This window comes from Schistocerca piceifrons, chromosome 8 (assembly GCF_021461385.2).
Source record: "Schistocerca piceifrons isolate TAMUIC-IGC-003096 chromosome 8, iqSchPice1.1, whole genome shotgun sequence".
In the NCBI taxonomy this organism is placed as follows: domain Eukaryota; kingdom Metazoa; phylum Arthropoda; class Insecta; order Orthoptera; family Acrididae; genus Schistocerca; species Schistocerca piceifrons.
Genome location: NC_060145.1, coordinates 453269814 through 453293324, shown reverse-complemented (window position 1 = coordinate 453293324; position 23511 = coordinate 453269814). Strand labels below are relative to the sequence as shown.

General features: G+C 50.5%; 13 non-coding genes across 13 annotated transcripts; all 13 read right to left on the bottom strand.

The window, feature by feature from the left end:
• Window positions 1–186: 186 nt before the first annotated feature.
• On the bottom strand, window positions 187–258 carry Trnae-uuc. Its single transcript has one exon. It is a non-coding gene; the product is annotated as a tRNA-Glu (tRNA).
• Window positions 259–1990: 1732 nt separating this feature from the next.
• Window positions 1991–2062, bottom strand: Trnae-uuc. Its single transcript has one exon. It is a non-coding gene; the product is annotated as a tRNA-Glu (tRNA).
• A 1733-nt stretch (window positions 2063–3795) lies between these two features.
• Trnae-uuc lies at window positions 3796–3867 on the bottom strand. The gene has a single exon. It is a non-coding gene; the product is annotated as a tRNA-Glu (tRNA).
• A 1733-nt stretch (window positions 3868–5600) lies between these two features.
• Window positions 5601–5672, bottom strand: Trnae-uuc. The gene has a single exon. It is a non-coding gene; the product is annotated as a tRNA-Glu (tRNA).
• Window positions 5673–7405: 1733 nt separating this feature from the next.
• Window positions 7406–7477, bottom strand: Trnae-uuc. The gene has a single exon. It is a non-coding gene; the product is annotated as a tRNA-Glu (tRNA).
• Window positions 7478–9207: 1730 nt separating this feature from the next.
• On the bottom strand, window positions 9208–9279 carry Trnae-uuc. Its single transcript has one exon. It is a non-coding gene; the product is annotated as a tRNA-Glu (tRNA).
• Window positions 9280–11008: 1729 nt separating this feature from the next.
• Window positions 11009–11080, bottom strand: Trnae-uuc. Its single transcript has one exon. It is a non-coding gene; the product is annotated as a tRNA-Glu (tRNA).
• Window positions 11081–12810: 1730 nt separating this feature from the next.
• Trnae-uuc lies at window positions 12811–12882 on the bottom strand. The gene has a single exon. It is a non-coding gene; the product is annotated as a tRNA-Glu (tRNA).
• Window positions 12883–14613: 1731 nt separating this feature from the next.
• Trnae-uuc lies at window positions 14614–14685 on the bottom strand. The gene has a single exon. It is a non-coding gene; the product is annotated as a tRNA-Glu (tRNA).
• Window positions 14686–16414: 1729 nt separating this feature from the next.
• Trnae-uuc lies at window positions 16415–16486 on the bottom strand. The gene has a single exon. It is a non-coding gene; the product is annotated as a tRNA-Glu (tRNA).
• A 1734-nt stretch (window positions 16487–18220) lies between these two features.
• Window positions 18221–18292, bottom strand: Trnae-uuc. Its single transcript has one exon. It is a non-coding gene; the product is annotated as a tRNA-Glu (tRNA).
• Window positions 18293–20022: 1730 nt separating this feature from the next.
• On the bottom strand, window positions 20023–20094 carry Trnae-uuc. Its single transcript has one exon. It is a non-coding gene; the product is annotated as a tRNA-Glu (tRNA).
• Window positions 20095–21828: 1734 nt separating this feature from the next.
• Trnae-uuc lies at window positions 21829–21900 on the bottom strand. Its single transcript has one exon. It is a non-coding gene; the product is annotated as a tRNA-Glu (tRNA).
• Between the last annotated feature and the right edge of the window lie 1611 nt (window positions 21901–23511).

Sequence of the window (23511 nt, the reverse complement as noted above, 5' to 3'; positions counted from 1 at the left end):
TCGCATCAGCAGTCCAAAACCGCAAAACCGTCTCCTCTCCCTTCAAAACGGCCACGCCATTAACGTGAGGATGTATCTCTTTTTCTTGACTTTCTCTCACCTTATACCTGGAACCCAGAGCAGCAGCTCCACGAAGACGAAAAACGGCCGTGAGAAGTTTTCTCATCTCAGCCCCGAAAATTCACGTTCAGGTACCGGGAATCGAACCCGGGCCTCCTGGGTGAAAGCCAGGTATCCTAGCCACTAAACCATACCGGACATACCTCAACGATCCACTACGTGTGTATGCGTCCAGAAATACTTCTCCTCCACGCAACTTTAGGGCCGAATGTGGCGCCAACGCTGAACTCTGTCCGCCACCACGATCCCGCTTACTCACTCCCAAAGCGCGCAAGTCATACTAGGCAAACATCGCTTTCAGTCTCGAGTGCAACTAGCAAAACTGTAATTAGTAATAACTGGAAACAAACACACGTTGACGCAAAGTAGCCTAGGTGGTAATAAACGGCAAATACGGCCTTACCTCGCAAAAGCTATGCTGTGCCTTTCACCGTCGTGGAGAGAAAATGAGATGGCTGAGTTGAGGATAGAACGTACGCCCTTAAGATAATGACACGCGCAGCCCACTGCGCCACCGAGGCATACAGGAATACTCGCCACCGCAGCCTCACTAAGAAGTTCTAATTTCAGAATTGTTTTCCCACCATGCCGTGCATGAAATGGTCGATTTCTCGGCGGAAGTCAATGCTGCGTCTAGTTACAGTGCATCGCCCTGGAAGCAACGTGGCACCGCGTTCCGATGTGCTGGAGGGCAGAGGGCCTGCAGCAGGGTCGCTTGAGCCTCTGGTGGCAGCAGGGGCGGCAACGCACCGCGACACAGGAAGAATGCAGCGCAATGCGGTGGTGGTGTAACGGTCAGCATGGTTTCTTCCCAAGCAGTTAATCCGGGTTCGATTCCTGGCGACCGCAGGAGGATTTGTCATTTTTGCGTAGCGCAATAGTATGTGTTCAAGACCATTCGATCCTCGAAATTGCCACGTGTCGCGGCACAGGTAGTATCTCCTCGTCTCCTGCCTCGTTCCAGCTAAGTGGATTGATTTCACTTCATCGTGTGTCGACTTGGCCCGACTTTGCTCGACTGCCGCTCGCTGCCGCTCGGCGGTGGGGCCGATATGACGGGAGAAGTACGACAATCGGCTGCGAGAAATAAGGTAATCAAGAGTACTTTTCCTTTTCAATACGAAAAGCTAAACTTTCATTTACAAATTTCGGAAATCTCACTGCTTCGCCACAGTGTTATCTACACATTTGAGAAATTATCTGTTGATTCGTACGGTTCTGTTATTGCCAAAGTCGTTCTTGCACTTTCCTTGCGCTCTTTTTGCAAACAGCCTAGTTAAATTTTGGATCATATGTTCGTTAACGTAATTTAAATTGCTTAGGGAGGCATCATAGCACGTCAACACTGTAGCACAAGAGGAGGAGGGGGGGGGGGGGTTGAAATGAAAGGGTCCAATAGCACGCACAGTTCCCGGACGATCACCCATCCACTCACTAACCACGCAAACGTCTGCTTAACTTCATTAATCGAAAGTGAGCTGGCCGTTGGCAACCCCTTAGCGAAACGTTCAGACTTCTAGCTGGATGTGCACATCATTTAGAATCTGCCTGGCAGAGTCTCGCAGGAGACAGCATTTCCTATTAGGGGAGAAAATGGAATGGCCCGTGGAGGGATGGAACCCATGACCTACGCGTTACTAGCACGACGCTATAGCCCACTGAGCTAACGGGCAATGCAACACTGTCGCATCAGCAGTCCAAAACCGCAAAACCGTCTCCTCTCCCTTCAAAACGGCCACGCCATTAACGTGAGGATGTATCTCTTTTTCTTGACTTTCTCTCACCTTATACCTGGAACCCAGAGCAGCAGCTCCACGAAGACGAAAAACGGCCGTGAGAAGTTTTCTCATCTCAGCCCCGAAAATTCACGTTCAGGTACCGGGAATCGAACCCGGGCCTCCTGGGTGAAAGCCAGGTATCCTAGCCACTAAACCATACCGGACATACCTCAACGATCCACTACGTGTGTATGCGTCCAGAAATACTTCTCCTCCACGCAACTTTAGGGCCGAATGTGGCGCCAACGCTGAACTCTGTCCGCCACCACGATCCCGCTTACTCACTCCCAAAGCGCGCAAGTCATACTAGGCAAACATCGCTTTCAGTCTCGAGTGCAACTAGCAAAACTGTAATTAGTAATAACTGGAAACAAACACACGTTGACGCAAAGTAGCCTAGGTGGTAATAAACGGCAAATACGGCCTTACCTCGCAAAAGCTATGCTGTGCCTTTCACCGTCGTGGAGAGAAAATGAGATGGCTGAGTTGAGGATAGAACGTACGCCCTTAAGATAATGACACGCGCAGCCCACTGCGCCACCGAGGCATACAGGAATACTCGCCACCGCAGCCTCACTAAGAAGTTCTAATTTCAGAATTGTTTTCCCACCATGCCGTGCGTGAAATGGTCGATTTCTCGGCGGAAGTCAATGCTGCGTCTAGTTACAGTGCATCGCCCTGGAAGCAACGTGGCACCGCGTTCCGATGTGCTGGAGGGCAGAGGGCCTGCAGCAGGGTCGCTTGAGCCTCTGGTGGCAGCAGGGGCGGCAACGCACCGCGACACAGGAAGAATGCAGCGCAATGCGGTGGTGGTGTAACGGTCAGCATGGTTTCTTCCCAAGCAGTTAATCCGGGTTCGATTCCTGGCGACCGCAGGAGGATTTGTCATTTTTGCGTAGCGCAATAGTATGTGTTCAAGACCATTCGATCCTCGAAATTGCCACGTGTCGCGGCACAGGTAGTATCTCCTCGTCTCCTGCCTCGTTCCAGCTAAGTGGATTGATTTCACTTCATCGTGTGTCGACTTGGCCCGACTTTGCTCGACTGCCGCTCGCTGCCGCTCGGCGGTGGGGCCGATATGACAGGAGAAGTACGACAATCGGCTGCGAGAAATAAGGTAATCAAGAGTACATTTCCTTTTCAATACGAAAAGCTAAACTTTCATTTACAAATTTCGGAAATCTCACTGCTTCGCCACAGTGTTATCTACACATTTGAGAAATTATCTGTTGATTCGTACGGTTCTGTTATTGCCAAAGTCGTTCTTGCACTTTCCTTGCGCTCTTTTTGCAAACAGCCTAGTTAAATTTTGGATCATATGTTCGTTAACGTAATTTAAATTGCTTAGGGAGGCATCATAGCACGTCAACACTGTAGCACAAGAGGAGGAGGGGGGGGGGGGGGTTGAAATGAAAGGGTCCAATAGCACGCACAGTTCCCGGACGATCACCCATCCACTCACTAACCACGCAAACGTCTGCTTAACTTCATTAATCGAAAGTGAGCTGGCCGTTGGCAACCCCTTAGCGAAACGTTCAGACTTCTAGCTGGATGTGCACATCATTTAGAATCTGCCTGGCAGAGTCTCGCAGGAGACAGCATTTCCTATTAGGGGAGAAAATGGAATGGCCCGTGGAGGGATGGAACCCATGACCTACGCGTTACTAGCACGACGCTATAGCCCACTGAGCTAACGGGCAATGCAACACTGTCGCATCAGCAGTCCAAAACCGCAAAACCGTCTCCTCTCCCTTCAAAACGGCCACGCCATTAACGTGAGGATGTATCTCTTTTTCTTGACTTTCTCTCACCTTATACCTGGAACCCAGAGCAGCAGCTCCACGAAGACGAAAAACGGCCGTGAGAAGTTTTCTCATCTCAGCCCCGAAAATTCACGTTCAGGTACCGGGAATCGAACCCGGGCCTCCTGGGTGAAAGCCAGGTATCCTAGCCACTAAACCATACCGGACATACCTCAACGATCCACTACGTGTGTATGCGTCCAGAAATACTTCTCCTCCACGCAACTTTAGGGCCGAATCTGGCGCCAACGCTGAACTCTGTCCGCCACCACGATCCCGCTTACTCACTCCCAAAGCGCGCAAGTCATACTAGGCAAACATCGCTTTCAGTCTCGAGTGCAACTAGCAAAACTGTAATTAGTAATAACTGGAAACAAACACACGTTGACGCAAAGTAGCCTAGGTGGTAATAAACGGCAAATACGGCCTTACCTCGCAAAAGCTATGCTGTGCCTTTCACCGTCGTGGAGAGAAAATGAGATGGCTGAGTTGAGGATAGAACGTACGCCCTTAAGATAATGACACGCGCAGCCCACTGCGCCATCGAGGCATACAGGAATACTCGCCACCGCAGCCTCACTAAGAAGTTCTAATTTCAGAATTGTTTTCCCACCATGCCGTGCATGAAATGGTCGATTTCTCGGCGGAAGTCAATGCTGCGTCTAGTTACAGTGCATCGCCCTGGAAGCAACGTGGCACCGCGTTCCGATGTGCTGGAGGGCAGAGGGCCTGCAGCAGGGTCGCTTGAGCCTCTGGTGGCAGCAGGGGCGGCAACGCACCGCGACACAGGAAGAATGCAGCGCAATGCGGTGGTGGTGTAACGGTCAGCATGGTTTCTTCCCAAGCAGTTAATCCGGGTTCGATTCCTGGCGACCGCAGGAGGATTTGTCATTTTTGCGTAGCGCAATAGTATGTGTTCAAGACCATTCGATCCTCGAAATTGCCACGTGTCGCGGCACAGGTAGTATCTCCTCGTCTCCTGCCTCGTTCCAGCTAAGTGGATTGATTTCACTTCATCGTGTGTCGACTTGGCCCGACTTTGCTCGACTGCCGCTCGCTGCCGCTCGGCGGTGGGGCCGATATGACAGGAGAAGTACGACAATCGGCTGCGAGAAATAAGGTAATCAAGAGTACATTTCCTTTTCAATACGAAAAGCTAAACTTTCATTTACAAATTTCGGAAATCTCACTGCTTCGCCACAGTGTTATCTACACATTTGAGAAATTATCTGTTGATTCGTACGGTTCTGTTATTGCCAAAGTCGTTCTTGCACTTTCCTTGCGCTCTTTTTGCAAACAGCCTAGTTAAATTTTGGATCATATGTTCGTTAACGTAATTTAAATTGCTTAGGGAGGCATCATAGCACGTCAACACTGTAGCACAAGAGGAGGAGGGGGGGGGGGGGGTTGAAATGAAAGGGTCCAATAGCACGCACAGTTCCCGGACGATCACCCATCCACTCACTAACCACGCAAACGTCTGCTTAACTTCATTAATCGAAAGTGAGCTGGCCGTTGGCAACCCCTTAGCGAAACGTTCAGACTTCTAGCTGGATGTGCACATCATTTAGAATCTGCCTGGCAGAGTCTCGCAGGAGACAGCATTTCCTATTAGGGGAGAAAATGGAATGGCCCGTGGAGGGATGGAACCCATGACCTACGCGTTACTAGCACGACGCTATAGCCCACTGAGCTAACGGGCAATGCAACACTGTCGCATCAGCAGTCCAAAACCGCAAAACCGTCTCCTCTCCCTTCAAAACGGCCACGCCATTAACGTGAGGATGTATCTCTTTTTCTTGACTTTCTCTCACCTTATACCTGGAACCCAGAGCAGCAGCTCCACGAAGACGAAAAACGGCCGTGAGAAGTTTTCTCATCTCAGCCCCGAAAATTCACGTTCAGGTACCGGGAATCGAACCCGGGCCTCCTGGGTGAAAGCCAGGTATCCTAGCCACTAAACCATACCGGACATACCTCAACGATCCACTACGTGTGTATGCGTCCAGAAATACTTCTCCTCCACGCAACTTTAGGGCCGAATCTGGCGCCAACGCTGAACTCTGTCCGCCACCACGATCCCGCTTACTCACTCCCAAAGCGCGCAAGTCATACTAGGCAAACATCGCTTTCAGTCTCGAGTGCAACTAGCAAAACTGTAATTAGTAATAACTGGAAACAAACACACGTTGACGCAAAGTAGCCTAGGTGGTAATAAACGGCAAATACGGCCTTACCTCGCAAAAGCTATGCTGTGCCTTTCACCGTCGTGGAGAGAAAATGAGATGGCTGAGTTGAGGATAGAACGTACGCCCTTAAGATAATGACACGCGCAGCCCACTGCGCCATCGAGGCATACAGGAATACTCGCCACCGCAGCCTCACTAAGAAGTTCTAATTTCAGAATTGTTTTCCCACCATGCCGTGCATGAAATGGTCGATTTCTCGGCGGAAGTCAATGCTGCGTCTAGTTACAGTGCATCGCCCTGGAAGCAACGTGGCACCGCGTTCCGATGTGCTGGAGGGCAGAGGGCCTGCAGCAGGGTCGCTTGAGCCTCTGGTGGCAGCAGGGGCGGCAACGCACCGCGACACAGGAAGAATGCAGCGCAATGCGGTGGTGGTGTAACGGTCAGCATGGTTTCTTCCCAAGCAGTTAATCCGGGTTCGATTCCTGGCGACCGCAGGAGGATTTGTCATTTTTGCGTAGCGCAATAGTATGTGTTCAAGACCATTCGATCCTCGAAATTGCCACGTGTCGCGGCACAGGTAGTATCTCCTCGTCTCCTGCCTCGTTCCAGCTAAGTGGATTGATTTCACTTCATCGTGTGTCGACTTGGCCCGACTTTGCTCGACTGCCGCTCGCTGCCGCTCGGCGGTGGGGCCGATATGACAGGAGAAGTACGACAATCGGCTGCGAGAAATAAGGTAATCAAGAGTACTTTTCCTTTTCAATACGAAAAGCTAAACTTTCATTTACAAATTTCGGAAATCTCACTGCTTCGCCACAGTGTTATCTACACATTTGAGAAATTATCTGTTGATTCGTACGGTTCTGTTATTGCCAAAGTCGTTCTTGCACTTTCCTTGCGCTCTTTTTGCAAACAGCCTAGTTAAATTTTGGATCATATGTTCGTTAACGTAATTTAAATTGCTTAGGGAGGCATCATAGCACGTCAACACTGTAGCACAAGAGGAGGAGGGGGGGGGGGGGGTTGAAATGAAAGGGTCCAATAGCACGCACAGTTCCCGGACGATCACCCATCCACTCACTAACCACGCAAACGTCTGCTTAACTTCATTAATCGAAAGTGAGCTGGCCGTTGGCAACCCCTTAGCGAAACGTTCAGACTTCTAGCTGGATGTGCACATCATTTAGAATCTGCCTGGCAGAGTCTCGCAGGAGACAGCATTTCCTATTAGGGGAGAAAATGGAATGGCCCGTGGAGGGATGGAACCCATGACCTACGCGTTACTAGCACGACGCTATAGCCCACTGAGCTAACGGGCAATGCAACACTGTCGCATCAGCAGTCCAAAACCGCAAAACCGTCTCCTCTCCCTTCAAAACGGCCACGCCATTAACGTGAGGATGTATCTCTTTTTCTTGACTTTCTCTCACCTTATACCTGGAACCCAGAGCAGCAGCTCCACGAAGACGAAAAACGGCCGTGAGAAGTTTTCTCATCTCAGCCCCGAAAATTCACGTTCAGGTACCGGGAATCGAACCCGGGCCTCCTGGGTGAAAGCCAGGTATCCTAGCCACTAAACCATACCGGACATACCTCAACGATCCACTACGTGTGTATGCGTCCAGAAATACTTCTCCTCCACGCAACTTTAGGGCCGAATGTGGCGCCAACGCTGAACTCTGTCCGCCACCACGATCCCGCTTACTCACTCCCAAAGCGCGCAAGTCATACTAGGCAAACATCGCTTTCAGTCTCGAGTGCAACTAGCAAAACTGTAATTAGTAATAACTGGAAACAAACACACGTTGACGCAAAGTAGCCTAGGTGGTAATAAACGGCAAATACGGCCTTACCTCGCAAAAGCTATGCTGTGCCTTTCACCGTCGTGGAGAGAAAATGAGATGGCTGAGTTGAGGATAGAACGTACGCCCTTAAGATAATGACACGCGCAGCCCACTGCGCCACCGAGGCATACAGGAATACTCGCCACCGCAGCCTCACTAAGAAGTTCTAATTTCAGAATTGTTTTCCCACCATGCCGTGCATGAAATGGTCGATTTCTCGGCGGAAGTCAATGCTGCGTCTAGTTACAGTGCATCGCCCTGGAAGCAACGTGGCACCGCGTTCCGATGTGCTGGAGGGCAGAGGGCCTGCAGCAGGGTCGCTTGAGCCTCTGGTGGCAGCAGGGGCGGCAACGCACCGCGACACAGGAAGAATGCAGCGCAATGCGGTGGTGGTGTAACGGTCAGCATGGTTTCTTCCCAAGCAGTTAATCCGGGTTCGATTCCTGGCGACCGCAGGAGGATTTGTCATTTTTGCGTAGCGCAATAGTATGTGTTCAAGACCATTCGATCCTCGAAATTGCCACGTGTCGCGGCACAGGTAGTATCTCCTCGTCTCCTGCCTCGTTCCAGCTAAGTGGATTGATTTCACTTCATCGTGTGTCGACTTGGCCCGACTTTGCTCGACTGCCGCTCGCTGCCGCTCGGCGGTGGGGCCGATATGACAGGAGAAGTACGACAATCGGCTGCGAGAAATAAGGTAATCAAGAGTACATTTCCTTTTCAATACGAAAAGCTAAACTTTCATTTACAAATTTCGGAAATCTCACTGCTTCGCCACAGTGTTATCTACACATTTGAGAAATTATCTGTTGATTCGTACGGTTCTGTTATTGCCAAAGTCGTTCTTGCACTTTCCTTGCGCTCTTTTTGCAAACAGCCTAGTTAAATTTTGGATCATATGTTCGTTAACGTAATTTAAATTGCTTAGGGAGGCATCATAGCACGTCAACACTGTAGCACAAGAGGAGGAGGGGGGGGGGGTTGAAATGAAAGGGTCCAATAGCACGCACAGTTCCCGGACGATCACCCATCCACTCACTAACCACGCAAACGTCTGCTTAACTTCATTAATCGAAAGTGAGCTGGCCGTTGTCAACCCCTTAGCGAAACGTTCAGACTTCTAGCTGGATGTGCACATCATTTAGAATCTGCCTGGCAGAGTCTCGCAGGAGACAGCATTTCCTATTAGGGGAGAAAATGGAATGGCCCGTGGAGGGATGGAACCCATGACCTACGCGTTACTAGCACGACGCTATAGCCCACTGAGCTAACGGGCAATGCAACACTGTCGCATCAGCAGTCCAAAACCGCAAAACCGTCTCCTCTCCCTTCAAAACGGCCACGCCATTAACGTGAGGATGTATCTCTTTTTCTTGACTTTCTCTCACCTTATACCTGGAACCCAGAGCAGCAGCTCCACGAAGACGAAAAACGGCCGTGAGAAGTTTTCTCATCTCAGCCCCGAAAATTCACGTTCAGGTACCGGGAATCGAACCCGGGCCTCCTGGGTGAAAGCCAGGTATCCTAGCCACTAAACCATACCGGACATACCTCAACGATCCACTACGTGTGTATGCGTCCAGAAATACTTCTCCTCCACGCAACTTTAGGGCCGAATGTGGCGCCAACGCTGAACTCTGTCCGCCACCACGATCCCGCTTACTCACTCCCAAAGCGCGCAAGTCATACTAGGCAAACATCGCTTTCAGTCTCGAGTGCAACTAGCAAAACTGTAATTAGTAATAACTGGAAACAAACACACGTTGACGCAAAGTAGCCTAGGTGGTAATAAACGGCAAATACGGCCTTACCTCGCAAAAGCTATGCTGTGCCTTTCACCGTCGTGGAGAGAAAATGAGATGGCTGAGTTGAGGATAGAACGTACGCCCTTAAGATAATGACACGCGCAGCCCACTGCGCCATCGAGGCATACAGGAATACTCGCCACCGCAGCCTCACTAAGAAGTTCTAATTTCAGAATTGTTTTCCCACCATGCCGTGCATGAAATGGTCGATTTCTCGGCGGAAGTCAATGCTGCGTCTAGTTACAGTGCATCGCCCTGGAAGCAACGTGGCACCGCGTTCCGATGTGCTGGAGGGCAGAGGGCCTGCAGCAGGGTCGCTTGAGCCTCTGGTGGCAGCAGGGGCGGCAACGCACCGCGACACAGGAAGAATGCAGCGCAATGCGGTGGTGGTGTAACGGTCAGCATGGTTTCTTCCCAAGCAGTTAATCCGGGTTCGATTCCTGGCGACCGCAGGAGGATTTGTCATTTTTGCGTAGCGCAATAGTATGTGTTCAAGACCATTCGATCCTCGAAATTGCCACGTGTCGCGGCACAGGTAGTATCTCCTCGTCTCCTGCCTCGTTCCAGCTAAGTGGATTGATTTCACTTCATCGTGTGTCGACTTGGCCCGACTTTGCTCGACTGCCGCTCGCTGCCGCTCGGCGGTGGGGCCGATATGACAGGAGAAGTACGACAATCGGCTGCGAGAAATAAGGTAATCAAGAGTACTTTTCCTTTTCAATACGAAAAGCTAAACTTTCATTTACAAATTTCGGAAATCTCACTGCTTCGCCACAGTGTTATCTACACATTTGAGAAATTATCTGTTGATTCGTACGGTTCTGTTATTGCCAAAGTCGTTCTTGCACTTTCCTTGCGCTCTTTTTGCAAACAGCCTAGTTAAATTTTGGATCATATGTTCGTTAACGTAATTTAAATTGCTTAGGGAGGCATCATAGCACGTCAACACTGTAGCACAAGAGGAGGAGGGGGGGGGGTTGAAATGAAAGGGTCCAATAGCACGCACAGTTCCCGGACGATCACCCATCCACTCACTAACCACGCAAACGTCTGCTTAACTTCATTAATCGAAAGTGAGCTGGCCGTTGGCAACCCCTTAGCGAAACGTTCAGACTTCTAGCTGGATGTGCACATCATTTAGAATCTGCCTGGCAGAGTCTCGCAGGAGACAGCATTTCCTATTAGGGGAGAAAATGGAATGGCCCGTGGAGGGATGGAACCCATGACCTACGCGTTACTAGCACGACGCTATAGCCCACTGAGCTAACGGGCAATGCAACACTGTCGCATCAGCAGTCCAAAACCGCAAAACCGTCTCCTCTCCCTTCAAAACGGCCACGCCATTAACGTGAGGATGTATCTCTTTTTCTTGACTTTCTCTCACCTTATACCTGGAACCCAGAGCAGCAGCTCCACGAAGACGAAAAACGGCCGTGAGAAGTTTTCTCATCTCAGCCCCGAAAATTCACGTTCAGGTACCGGGAATCGAACCCGGGCCTCCTGGGTGAAAGCCAGGTATCCTAGCCACTAAACCATACCGGACATACCTCAACGATCCACTACGTGTGTATGCGTCCAGAAATACTTCTCCTCCACGCAACTTTAGGGCCGAATGTGGCGCCAACGCTGAACTCTGTCCGCCACCACGATCCCGCTTACTCACTCCCAAAGCGCGCAAGTCATACTAGGCAAACATCGCTTTCAGTCTCGAGTGCAACTAGCAAAACTGTAATTAGTAATAACTGGAAACAAACACACGTTGACGCAAAGTAGCCTAGGTGGTAATAAACGGCAAATACGGCCTTACCTCGCAAAAGCTATGCTGTGCCTTTCACCGTCGTGGAGAGAAAATGAGATGGCTGAGTTGAGGATAGAACGTACGCCCTTAAGATAATGACACGCGCAGCCCACTGCGCCACCGAGGCATACAGGAATACTCGCCACCGCAGCCTCACTAAGAAGTTCTAATTTCAGAATTGTTTTCCCACCATGCCGTGCATGAAATGGTCGATTTCTCCTCGGAAGTCAATGCTGCGTCTAGTTACAGTGCATCGCCCTGGAAGCAACGTGGCACCGCGTTCCGATGTGCTGGAGGGCAGAGGGCCTGCAGCAGGGTCGCTTGAGCCTCTGGTGGCAGCAGGGGCGGCAACGCACCGCGACACAGGAAGAATGCAGCGCAATGCGGTGGTGGTGTAACGGTCAGCATGGTTTCTTCCCAAGCAGTTAATCCGGGTTCGATTCCTGGCGACCGCAGGAGGATTTGTCATTTTTGCGTAGCGCAATAGTATGTGTTCAAGACCATTCGATCCTCGAAATTGCCACGTGTCGCGGCACAGGTAGTATCTCCTCGTCTCCTGCCTCGTTCCAGCTAAGTGGATTGATTTCACTTCATCGTGTGTCGACTTGGCCCGACTTTGCTCGACTGCCGCTCGCTGCCGCTCGGCGGTGGGGCCGATATGACAGGAGAAGTACGACAATCGGCTGCGAGAAATAAGGTAATCAAGAGTACATTTCCTTTTCAATACGAAAAGCTAAACTTTCATTTACAAATTTCGGAAATCTCACTGCTTCGCCACAGTGTTATCTACACATTTGAGAAATTATCTGTTGATTCGTACGGTTCTGTTATTGCCAAAGTCGTTCTTGCACTTTCCTTGCGCTCTTTTTGCAAACAGCCTAGTTAAATTTTGGATCATATGTTCGTTAACGTAATTTAAATTGCTTAGGGAGGCATCATAGCACGTCAACACTGTAGCACAAGAGGAGGAGGGGGGGGGGGTTGAAATGAAAGGGTCCAATAGCACGCACAGTTCCCGGACGATCACCCATCCACTCACTAACCACGCAAACGTCTGCTTAACTTCATTAATCGAAAGTGAGCTGGCCGTTGGCAACCCCTTAGCGAAACGTTCAGACTTCTAGCTGGATGTGCACATCATTTAGAATCTGCCTGGCAGAGTCTCGCAGGAGACAGCATTTCCTATTAGGGGAGAAAATGGAATGGCCCGTGGAGGGATGGAACCCATGACCTACGCGTTACTAGCACGACGCTATAGCCCACTGAGCTAACGGGCAATGCAACACTGTCGCATCAGCAGTCCAAAACCGCAAAACCGTCTCCTCTCCCTTCAAAACGGCCACGCCATTAACGTGAGGATGTATCTCTTTTTCTTGACTTTCTCTCACCTTATACCTGGAACCCAGAGCAGCAGCTCCACGAAGACGAAAAACGGCCGTGAGAAGTTTTCTCATCTCAGCCCCGAAAATTCACGTTCAGGTACCGGGAATCGAACCCGGGCCTCCTGGGTGAAAGCCAGGTATCCTAGCCACTAAACCATACCGGACATACCTCAACGATCCACTACGTGTGTATGCGTCCAGAAATACTTCTCCTCCACGCAACTTTAGGGCCGAATGTGGCGCCAACGCTGAACTCTGTCCGCCACCACGATCCCGCTTACTCACTCCCAAAGCGCGCAAGTCATACTAGGCAAACATCGCTTTCAGTCTCGAGTGCAACTAGCAAAACTGTAATTAGTAATAACTGGAAACAAACACACGTTGACGCAAAGTAGCCTAGGTGGTAATAAACGGCAAATACGGCCTTACCTCGCAAAAGCTATGCTGTGCCTTTCACCGTCGTGGAGAGAAAATGAGATGGCTGAGTTGAGGATAGAACGTACGCCCTTAAGATAATGACACGCGCAGCCCACTGCGCCATCGAGGCATACAGGAATACTCGCCACCGCAGCCTCACTAAGAAGTTCTAATTTCAGAATTGTTTTCCCACCATGCCGTGCATGAAATGGTCGATTTCTCGGCGGAAGTCAATGCTGCGTCTAGTTACAGTGCATCGCCCTGGAAGCAACGTGGCACCGCGTTCCGATGTGCTGGAGGGCAGAGGGCCTGCAGCAGGGTCGCTTGAGCCTCTGGTGGCAGCAGGGGCGGCAACGCACCGCGACACAGGAAGAATGCAGCGCAATGCGGTGGTGGTGTAACGGTCAGCATGGTTTCTTCCCAAGCAGTTAATCCGGGTTCGATTCCTGGCGACCGCAGGAGGATTTGTCATTTTTGCGTAGCGCAATAGTATGTGTTCAAGACCATTCGATCCTCGAAATTGCCACGTGTCGCGGCACAGGTAGTATCTCCTCGTCTCCTGCCTCGTTCCAGCTAAGTGGATTGATTTCACTTCATCGTGTGTCGACTTGGCCCGACTTTGCTCGACTGCCGCTCGCTGCCGCTCGGCGGTGGGGCCGATATGACAGGAGAAGTACGACAATCGGCTGCGAGAAATAAGGTAATCAAGAGTACATTTCCTTTTCAATACGAAAAGCTAAACTTTCATTTACAAATTTCGGAAATCTCACTGCTTCGCCACAGTGTTATCTACACATTTGAGAAATTATCTGTTGATTCGTACGGTTCTGTTATTGCCAAAGTCGTTCTTGCACTTTCCTTGCGCTCTTTTTGCAAACAGCCTAGTTAAATTTTGGATCATATGTTCGTTAACGTAATTTAAATTGCTTAGGGAGGCATCATAGCACGTCAACACTGTAGCACAAGAGGAGGAGGGGGGGGGGGGTTGAAATGAAAGGGTCCAATAGCACGCACAGTTCCCGGACGATCACCCATCCACTCACTAACCACGCAAACGTCTGCTTAACTTCATTAATCGAAAGTGAGCTGGCCGTTGGCAACCCCTTAGCGAAACGTTCAGACTTCTAGCTGGATGTGCACATCATTTAGAATCTGCCTGGCAGAGTCTCGCAGGAGACAGCATTTCCTATTAGGGGAGAAAATGGAATGGCCCGTGGAGGGATGGAACCCATGACCTACGCGTTACTAGCACGACGCTATAGCCCACTGAGCTAACGGGCAATGCAACACTGTCGCATCAGCAGTCCAAAACCGCAAAACCGTCTCCTCTCCCTTCAAAACGGCCACGCCATTAACGTGAGGATGTATCTCTTTTTCTTGACTTTCTCTCACCTTATACCTGGAACCCAGAGCAGCAGCTCCACGAAGACGAAAAACGGCCGTGAGAAGTTTTCTCATCTCAGCCCCGAAAATTCACGTTCAGGTACCGGGAATCGAACCCGGGCCTCCTGGGTGAAAGCCAGGTATCCTAGCCACTAAACCATACCGGACATACCTCAACGATCCACTACGTGTGTATGCGTCCAGAAATACTTCTCCTCCACGCAACTTTAGGGCCGAATGTGGCGCCAACGCTGAACTCTGTCCGCCACCACGATCCCGCTTACTCACTCCCAAAGCGCGCAAGTCATACTAGGCAAACATCGCTTTCAGTCTCGAGTGCAACTAGCAAAACTGTAATTAGTAATAACTGGAAACAAACACACGTTGACGCAAAGTAGCCTAGGTGGTAATAAACGGCAAATACGGCCTTACCTCGCAAAAGCTATGCTGTGCCTTTCACCGTCGTGGAGAGAAAATGAGATGGCTGAGTTGAGGATAGAACGTACGCCCTTAAGATAATGACACGCGCAGCCCACTGCGCCACCGAGGCATACAGGAATACTCGCCACCGCAGCCTCACTAAGAAGTTCTAATTTCAGAATTGTTTTCCCACCATGCCGTGCATGAAATGGTCGATTTCTCGGCGGAAGTCAATGCTGCGTCTAGTTACAGTGCATCGCCCTGGAAGCAACGTGGCACCGCGTTCCGATGTGCTGGAGGGCAGAGGGCCTGCAGCAGGGTCGCTTGAGCCTCTGGTGGCAGCAGGGGCGGCAACGCACCGCGACACAGGAAGAATGCAGCGCAATGCGGTGGTGGTGTAACGGTCAGCATGGTTTCTTCCCAAGCAGCTAATCCGGGTTCGATTCCTGGCGACCGCAGGAGGATTTGTCATTTTTGCGTAGCGCAATAGTATGTGTTCAAGACCATTCGATCCTCGAAATTGCCACGTGTCGCGGCACAGGTAGTATCTCCTCGTCTCCTGCCTCGTTCCAGCTAAGTGGATTGATTTCACTTCATCGTGTGTCGACTTGGCCCGACTTTGCTCGACTGCCGCTCGCTGCCGCTCGGCGGTGGGGCCGATATGACAGGAGAAGTACGACAATCGGCTGCGAGAAATAAGGTAATCAAGAGTACTTTTCCTTTTCAATACGAAAAGCTAAACTTTCATTTACAAATTTCGGAAATCTCACTGCTTCGCCACAGTGTTATCTACACATTTGAGAAATTATCTGTTGATTCGTACGGTTCTGTTATTGCCAAAGTCGTTCTTGCACTTTCCTTGCGCTCTTTTTGCAAACAGCCTAGTTAAATTTTGGATCATATGTTCGTTAACGTAATTTAAATTGCTTAGGGAGGCATCATAGCACGTCAACACTGTAGCACAAGAGGAGGAGGGGGGGGGGTTGAAATGAAAGGGTCCAATAGCACGCACAGTTCCCGGACGATCACCCATCCACTCACTAACCACGCAAACGTCTGCTTAACTTCATTAATCGAAAGTGAGCTGGCCGTTGGCAACCCCTTAGCGAAACGTTCAGACTTCTAGCTGGATGTGCACATCATTTAGAATCTGCCTGGCAGAGTCTCGCAGGAGACAGCATTTCCTATTAGGGGAGAAAATGGAATGGCCCGTGGAGGGATGGAACCCATGACCTACGCGTTACTAGCACGACGCTATAGCCCACTGAGCTAACGGGCAATGCAACACTGTCGCATCAGCAGTCCAAAACCGCAAAACCGTCTCCTCTCCCTTCAAAACGGCCACGCCATTAACGTGAGGATGTATCTCTTTTTCTTGACTTTCTCTCACCTTATACCTGGAACCCAGAGCAGCAGCTCCACGAAGACGAAAAACGGCCGTGAGAAGTTTTCTCATCTCAGCCCCGAAAATTCACGTTCAGGTACCGGGAATCGAACCCGGGCCTCCTGGGTGAAAGCCAGGTATCCTAGCCACTAAACCATACCGGACATACCTCAACGATCCACTACGTGTGTATGCGTCCAGAAATACTTCTCCTCCACGCAACTTTAGGGCCGAATGTGGCGCCAACGCTGAACTCTGTCCGCCACCACGATCCCGCTTACTCACTCCCAAAGCGCGCAAGTCATACTAGGCAAACATCGCTTTCAGTCTCGAGTGCAACTAGCAAAACTGTAATTAGTAATAACTGGAAACAAACACACGTTGACGCAAAGTAGCCTAGGTGGTAATAAACGGCAAATACGGCCTTACCTCGCAAAAGCTATGCTGTGCCTTTCACCGTCGTGGAGAGAAAATGAGATGGCTGAGTTGAGGATAGAACGTACGCCCTTAAGATAATGACACGCGCAGCCCACTGCGCCACCGAGGCATACAGGAATACTCGCCACCGCAGCCTCACTAAGAAGTTCTAATTTCAGAATTGTTTTCCCACCATGCCGTGCATGAAATGGTCGATTTCTCGGCGGAAGTCAATGCTGCGTCTAGTTACAGTGCATCGCCCTGGAAGCAACGTGGCACCGCGTTCCGATGTGCTGGAGGGCAGAGGGCCTGCAGCAGGGTCGCTTGAGCCTCTGGTGGCAGCAGGGGCGGCAACGCACCGCGACACAGGAAGAATGCAGCGCAATGCGGTGGTGGTGTAACGGTCAGCATGGTTTCTTCCCAAGCAGTTAATCCGGGTTCGATTCCTGGCGACCGCAGGAGGATTTGTCATTTTTGCGTAGCGCAATAGTATGTGTTCAAGACCATTCGATCCTCGAAATTGCCACGTGTCGCGGCACAGGTAGTATCTCCTCGTCTCCTGCCTCGTTCCAGCTAAGTGGATTGATTTCACTTCATCGTGTGTCGACTTGGCCCGACTTTGCTCGACTGCCGCTCGCTGCCGCTCGGCGGTGGGGCCGATATGACAGGAGAAGTACGACAATCGGCTGCGAGAAATAAGGTAATCAAGAGTACATTTCCTTTTCAATACGAAAAGCTAAACTTTCATTTACAAATTTCGGAAATCTCACTGCTTCGCCACAGTGTTATCTACACATTTGAGAAATTATCTGTTGATTCGTACGGTTCTGTTATTGCCAAAGTCGTTCTTGCACTTTCCTTGCGCTCTTTTTGCAAACAGCCTAGTTAAATTTTGGATCATATGTTCGTTAACGTAATTTAAATTGCTTAGGGAGGCATCATAGCACGTCAACACTGTAGCACAAGAGGAGGAGGGGGGGGGGGGGGGTTGAAATGAAAGGGTCCAATAGCACGCACAGTTCCCGGACGATCACCCATCCACTCACTAACCACGCAAACGTCTGCTTAACTTCATTAATCGAAAGTGAGCTGGCCGTTGGCAACCCCTTAGCGAAACGTTCAGACTTCTAGCTGGATGTGCACATCATTTAGAATCTGCCTGGCAGAGTCTCGCAGGAGACAGCATTTCCTATTAGGGGAGAAAATGGAATGGCCCGTGGAGGGATGGAACCCATGACCTACGCGTTACTAGCACGACGCTATAGCCCACTGAGCTAACGGGCAATGCAACACTGTCGCATCAGCAGTCCAAAACCGCAAAACCGTCTCCTCTCCCTTCAAAACGGCCACGCCATTAACGTGAGGATGTATCTCTTTTTCTTGACTTTCTCTCACCTTATACCTGGAACCCAGAGCAGCAGCTCCACGAAGACGAAAAACGGCCGTGAGAAGTTTTCTCATCTCAGCCCCGAAAATTCACGTTCAGGTACCGGGAATCGAACCCGGGCCTCCTGGGTGAAAGCCAGGTATCCTAGCCACTAAACCATACCGGACATACCTCAACGATCCACTACGTGTGTATGCGTCCAGAAATACTTCTCCTCCACGCAACTTTAGGGCCGAATGTGGCGCCAACGCTGAACTCTGTCCGCCACCACGATCCCGCTTACTCACTCCCAAAGCGCGCAAGTCATACTAGGCAAACATCGCTTTCAGTCTCGAGTGCAACTAGCAAAACTGTAATTAGTAATAACTGGAAACAAACACACGTTGACGCAAAGTAGCCTAGGTGGTAATAAACGGCAAATACGGCCTTACCTCGCAAAAGCTATGCTGTGCCTTTCACCGTCGTGGAGAGAAAATGAGATGGCTGAGTTGAGGATAGAACGTACGCCCTTAAGATAATGACACGCGCAGCCCACTGCGCCATCGAGGCATACAGGAATACTCGCCACCGCAGCCTCACTAAGAAGTTCTAATTTCAGAATTGTTTTCCCACCATGCCGTGCATGAAATGGTCGATTTCTCGGCGGAAGTCAATGCTGCGTCTAGTTACAGTGCATCGCCCTGGAAGCAACGTGGCACCGCGTTCCGATGTGCTGGAGGGCAGAGGGCCTGCAGCAGGGTCGCTTGAGCCTCTGGTGGCAGCAGGGGCGGCAACGCACCGCGACACAGGAAGAATGCAGCGCAATGCGGTGGTGGTGTAACGGTCAGCATGGTTTCTTCCCAAGCAGTTAATCCGGGTTCGATTCCTGGCGACCGCAGGAGGATTTGTCATTTTTGCGTAGCGCAATAGTATGTGTTCAAGACCATTCGATCCTCGAAATTGCCACGTGTCGCGGCACAGGTAGTATCTCCTCGTCTCCTGCCTCGTTCCAGCTAAGTGGATTGATTTCACTTCATCGTGTGTCGACTTGGCCCGACTTTGCTCGACTGCCGCTCGCTGCCGCTCGGCGGTGGGGCCGATATGACAGGAGAAGTACGACAATCGGCTGCGAGAAATAAGGTAATCAAGAGTACTTTTCCTTTTCAATACGAAAAGCTAAACTTTCATTTACAAATTTCGGAAATCTCACTGCTTCGCCACAGTGTTATCTACACATTTGAGAAATTATCTGTTGATTCGTACGGTTCTGTTATTGCCAAAGTCGTTCTTGCACTTTCCTTGCGCTCTTTTTGCAAACAGCCTAGTTAAATTTTGGATCATATGTTCGTTAACGTAATTTAAATTGCTTAGGGAGGCATCATAGCACGTCAACACTGTAGCACAAGAGGAGGAGGGGGGGGGGGTTGAAATGAAAGGGTCCAATAGCACGCACAGTTCCCGGACGATCACCCATCCACTCACTAACCACGCAAACGTCTGCTTAACTTCATTAATCGAAAGTGAGCTGGCCGTTGGCAACCCCTTAGCGAAACGTTCAGACTTCTAGCTGGATGTGCACATCATTTAGAATCTGCCTGGCAGAGTCTCGCAGGAGACAGCATTTCCTATTAGGGGAGAAAATGGAATGGCCCGTGGAGGGATGGAACCCATGACCTACGCGTTACTAGCACGACGCTATAGCCCACTGAGCTAACGGGCAATGCAACACTGTCGCATCAGCAGTCCAAAACCGCAAAACCGTCTCCTCTCCCTTCAAAACGGCCACGCCATTAACGTGAGGATGTATCTCTTTTTCTTGACTTTCTCTCACCTTATACCTGGAACCCAGAGCAGCAGCTCCACGAAGACGAAAAACGGCCGTGAGAAGTTTTCTCATCTCAGCCCCGAAAATTCACGTTCAGGTACCGGGAATCGAACCCGGGCCTCCTGGGTGAAAGCCAGGTATCCTAGCCACTAAACCATACCGGACATACCTCAACGATCCACTACGTGTGTATGCGTCCAGAAATACTTCTCCTCCACGCAACTTTAGGGCCGAATGTGGCGCCAACGCTGAACTCTGTCCGCCACCACGATCCCGCTTACTCACTCCCAAAGCGCGCAAGTCATACTAGGCAAACATCGCTTTCAGTCTCGAGTGCAACTAGCAAAACTGTAATTAGTAATAACTGGAAACAAACACACGTTGACGCAAAGTAGCCTAGGTGGTAATAAACGGCAAATACGGCCTTACCTCGCAAAAGCTATGCTGTGCCTTTCACCGTCGTGGAGAGAAAATGAGATGGCTGAGTTGAGGATAGAACGTACGCCCTTAAGATAATGACACGCGCAGCCCACTGCGCCATCGAGGCATACAGGAATACTCGCCACCGCAGCCTCACTAAGAAGTTCTAATTTCAGAATTGTTTTCCCACCATGCCGTGCATGAAATGGTCGATTTCTCGGCGGAAGTCAATGCTGCGTCTAGTTACAGTGCATCGCCCTGGAAGCAACGTGGCACCGCGTTCCGATGTGCTGGAGGGCAGAGGGCCTGCAGCAGGGTCGCTTGAGCCTCTGGTGGCAGCAGGGGCGGCAACGCACCGCGACACAGGAAGAATGCAGCGCAATGCGGTGGTGGTGTAACGGTCAGCATGGTTTCTTCCCAAGCAGTTAATCCGGGTTCGATTCCTGGCGACCGCAGGAGGATTTGTCATTTTTGCGTAGCGCAATAGTATGTGTTCAAGACCATTCGATCCTCGAAATTGCCACGTGTCGCGGCACAGGTAGTATCTCCTCGTCTCCTGCCTCGTTCCAGCTAAGTGGATTGATTTCACTTCATCGTGTGTCGACTTGGCCCGACTTTGCTCGACTGCCGCTCGCTGCCGCTCGGCGGTGGGGCCGATATGACAGGAGAAGTACGACAATCGGCTGCGAGAAATAAGGTAATCAAGAGTACTTTTCCTTTTCAATACGAAAAGCTAAACTTTCATTTACAAATTTCGGAAATCTCACTGCTTCGCCACAGTGTTATCTACACATTTGAGAAATTATCTGTTGATTCGTACGGTTCTGTTATTGCCAAAGTCGTTCTTGCACTTTCCTTGCGCTCTTTTTGCAAACAGCCTAGTTAAATTTTGGATCATATGTTCGTTAACGTAATTTAAATTGCTTAGGGAGGCATCATAGCACGTCAACACTGTAGCACAAGAGGAGGAGGGGGGGGGGGGGGGTTGAAATGAAAGGGTCCAATAGCACGCACAGTTCCCGGACGATCACCCATCCACTCACTAACCACGCAAACGTCTGCTTAACTTCATTAATCGAAAGTGAGCTGGCCGTTGGCAACCCCTTAGCGAAACGTTCAGACTTCTAGCTGGATGTGCACATCATTTAGAATCTGCCTGGCAGAGTCTCGCAGGAGACAGCATTTCCTATTAGGGGAGAAAATGGAATGGCCCGTGGAGGGATGGAACCCATGACCTACGCGTTACTAGCACGACGCTATAGCCCACTGAGCTAACGGGCAATGCAACACTGTCGCATCAGCAGTCCAAAACCGCAAAACCGTCTCCTCTCCCTTCAAAACGGCCACGCCATTAACGTGAGGATGTATCTCTTTTTCTTGACTTTCTCTCACCTTATACCTGGAACCCAGAGCAGCAGCTCCACGAAGACGAAAAACGGCCGTGAGAAGTTTTCTCATCTCAGCCCCGAAAATTCACGTTCAGGTACCGGGAATCGAACCCGGGCCTCCTGGGTGAAAGCCAGGTATCCTAGCCACTAAACCATACCGGACATACCTCAACGATCCACTACGTGTGTATGCGTCCAGAAATACTTCTCCTCCACGCAACTTTAGGGCCGAATGTGGCGCCAACGCTGAACTCTGTCCGCCACCACGATCCCGCTTACTCACTCCCAAAGCGCGCAAGTCATACTAGGCAAACATCGCTTTCAGTCTCGAGTGCAACTAGCAAAACTGTAATTAGTAATAACTGGAAACAAACACACGTTGACGCAAAGTAGCCTAGGTGGTAATAAACGGCAAATACGGCCTTACCTCGCAAAAGCTATGCTGTGCCTTTCACCGTCGTGGAGAGAAAATGAGATGGCTGAGTTGAGGATAGAACGTACGCCCTTAAGATAATGACACGCGCAGCCCACTGCGCCACCGAGGCATACAGGAATACTCGCCACCGCAGCCTCACTAAGAAGTTCTAATTTCAGAATTGTTTTCCCACCATGCCGTGCATGAAATGGTCGATTTCTCGGCGGAAGTCAATGCTGCGTCTAGTTACAGTGCATCGCCCTGGAAGCAACGTGGCACCGCGTTCCGATGTGCTGGAGGGCAGAGGGCCTGCAGCAGGGTCGCTTGAGCCTCTGGTGGCAGCAGGGGCGGCAACGCACCGCGACACAGGAAGAATGCAGCGCAATGCGGTGGTGGTGTAACGGTCAGCATGGTTTCTTCCCAAGCAGTTAATCCGGGTTCGATTCCTGGCGACCGCAGGAGGATTTGTCATTTTTGCGTAGCGCAATAGTATGTGTTCAAGACCATTCGATCCTCGAAATTGCCACGTGTCGCGGCACAGGTAGTATCTCCTCGTCTCCTGCCTCGTTCCAGCTAAGTGGATTGATTTCACTTCATCGTGTGTCGACTTGGCCCGACTTTGCTCGACTGCCGCTCGCTGCCGCTCGGCGGTGGGGCCGATATGACAGGAGAAGTACGACAATCGGCTGCGAGAAATAAGGTAATCAAGAGTACATTTCCTTTTCAATACGAAAAGCTAAACTTTCATTTACAAATTTCGGAAATCTCACTGCTTCGCCACAGTGTTATCTACACATTTGAGAAATTATCTGTTGATTCGTACGGTTCTGTTATTGCCAAAGTCGTTCTTGCACTTTCCTTGCGCTCTTTTTGCAAACAGCCTAGTTAAATTTTGGATCATATGTTCGTTAACGTAATTTAAATTGCTTAGGGAGGCATCATAGCACGTCAACACTGTAGCACAAGAGGAGGAGGGGGGGGGGGTTGAAATGAAAGGGTCCAATAGCACGCACAGTTCCCGGACGATCACCCATCCACTCACTAACCACGCAAACGTCTGCTTAACTTCATTAATCGAAAGTGAGCTGGCCGTTGTCAACCCCTTAGCGAAACGTTCAGACTTCTAGCTGGATGTGCACATCATTTAGAATCTGCCTGGCAGAGTCTCGCAGGAGACAGCATTTCCTATTAGGGGAGAAAATGGAATGGCCCGTGGAGGGATGGAACCCATGACCTACGCGTTACTAGCACGACGCTATAGCCCACTGAGCTAACGGGCAATGCAACACTGTCGCATCAGCAGTCCAAAACCGCAAAACCGTCTCCTCTCCCTTCAAAACGGCCACGCCATTAACGTG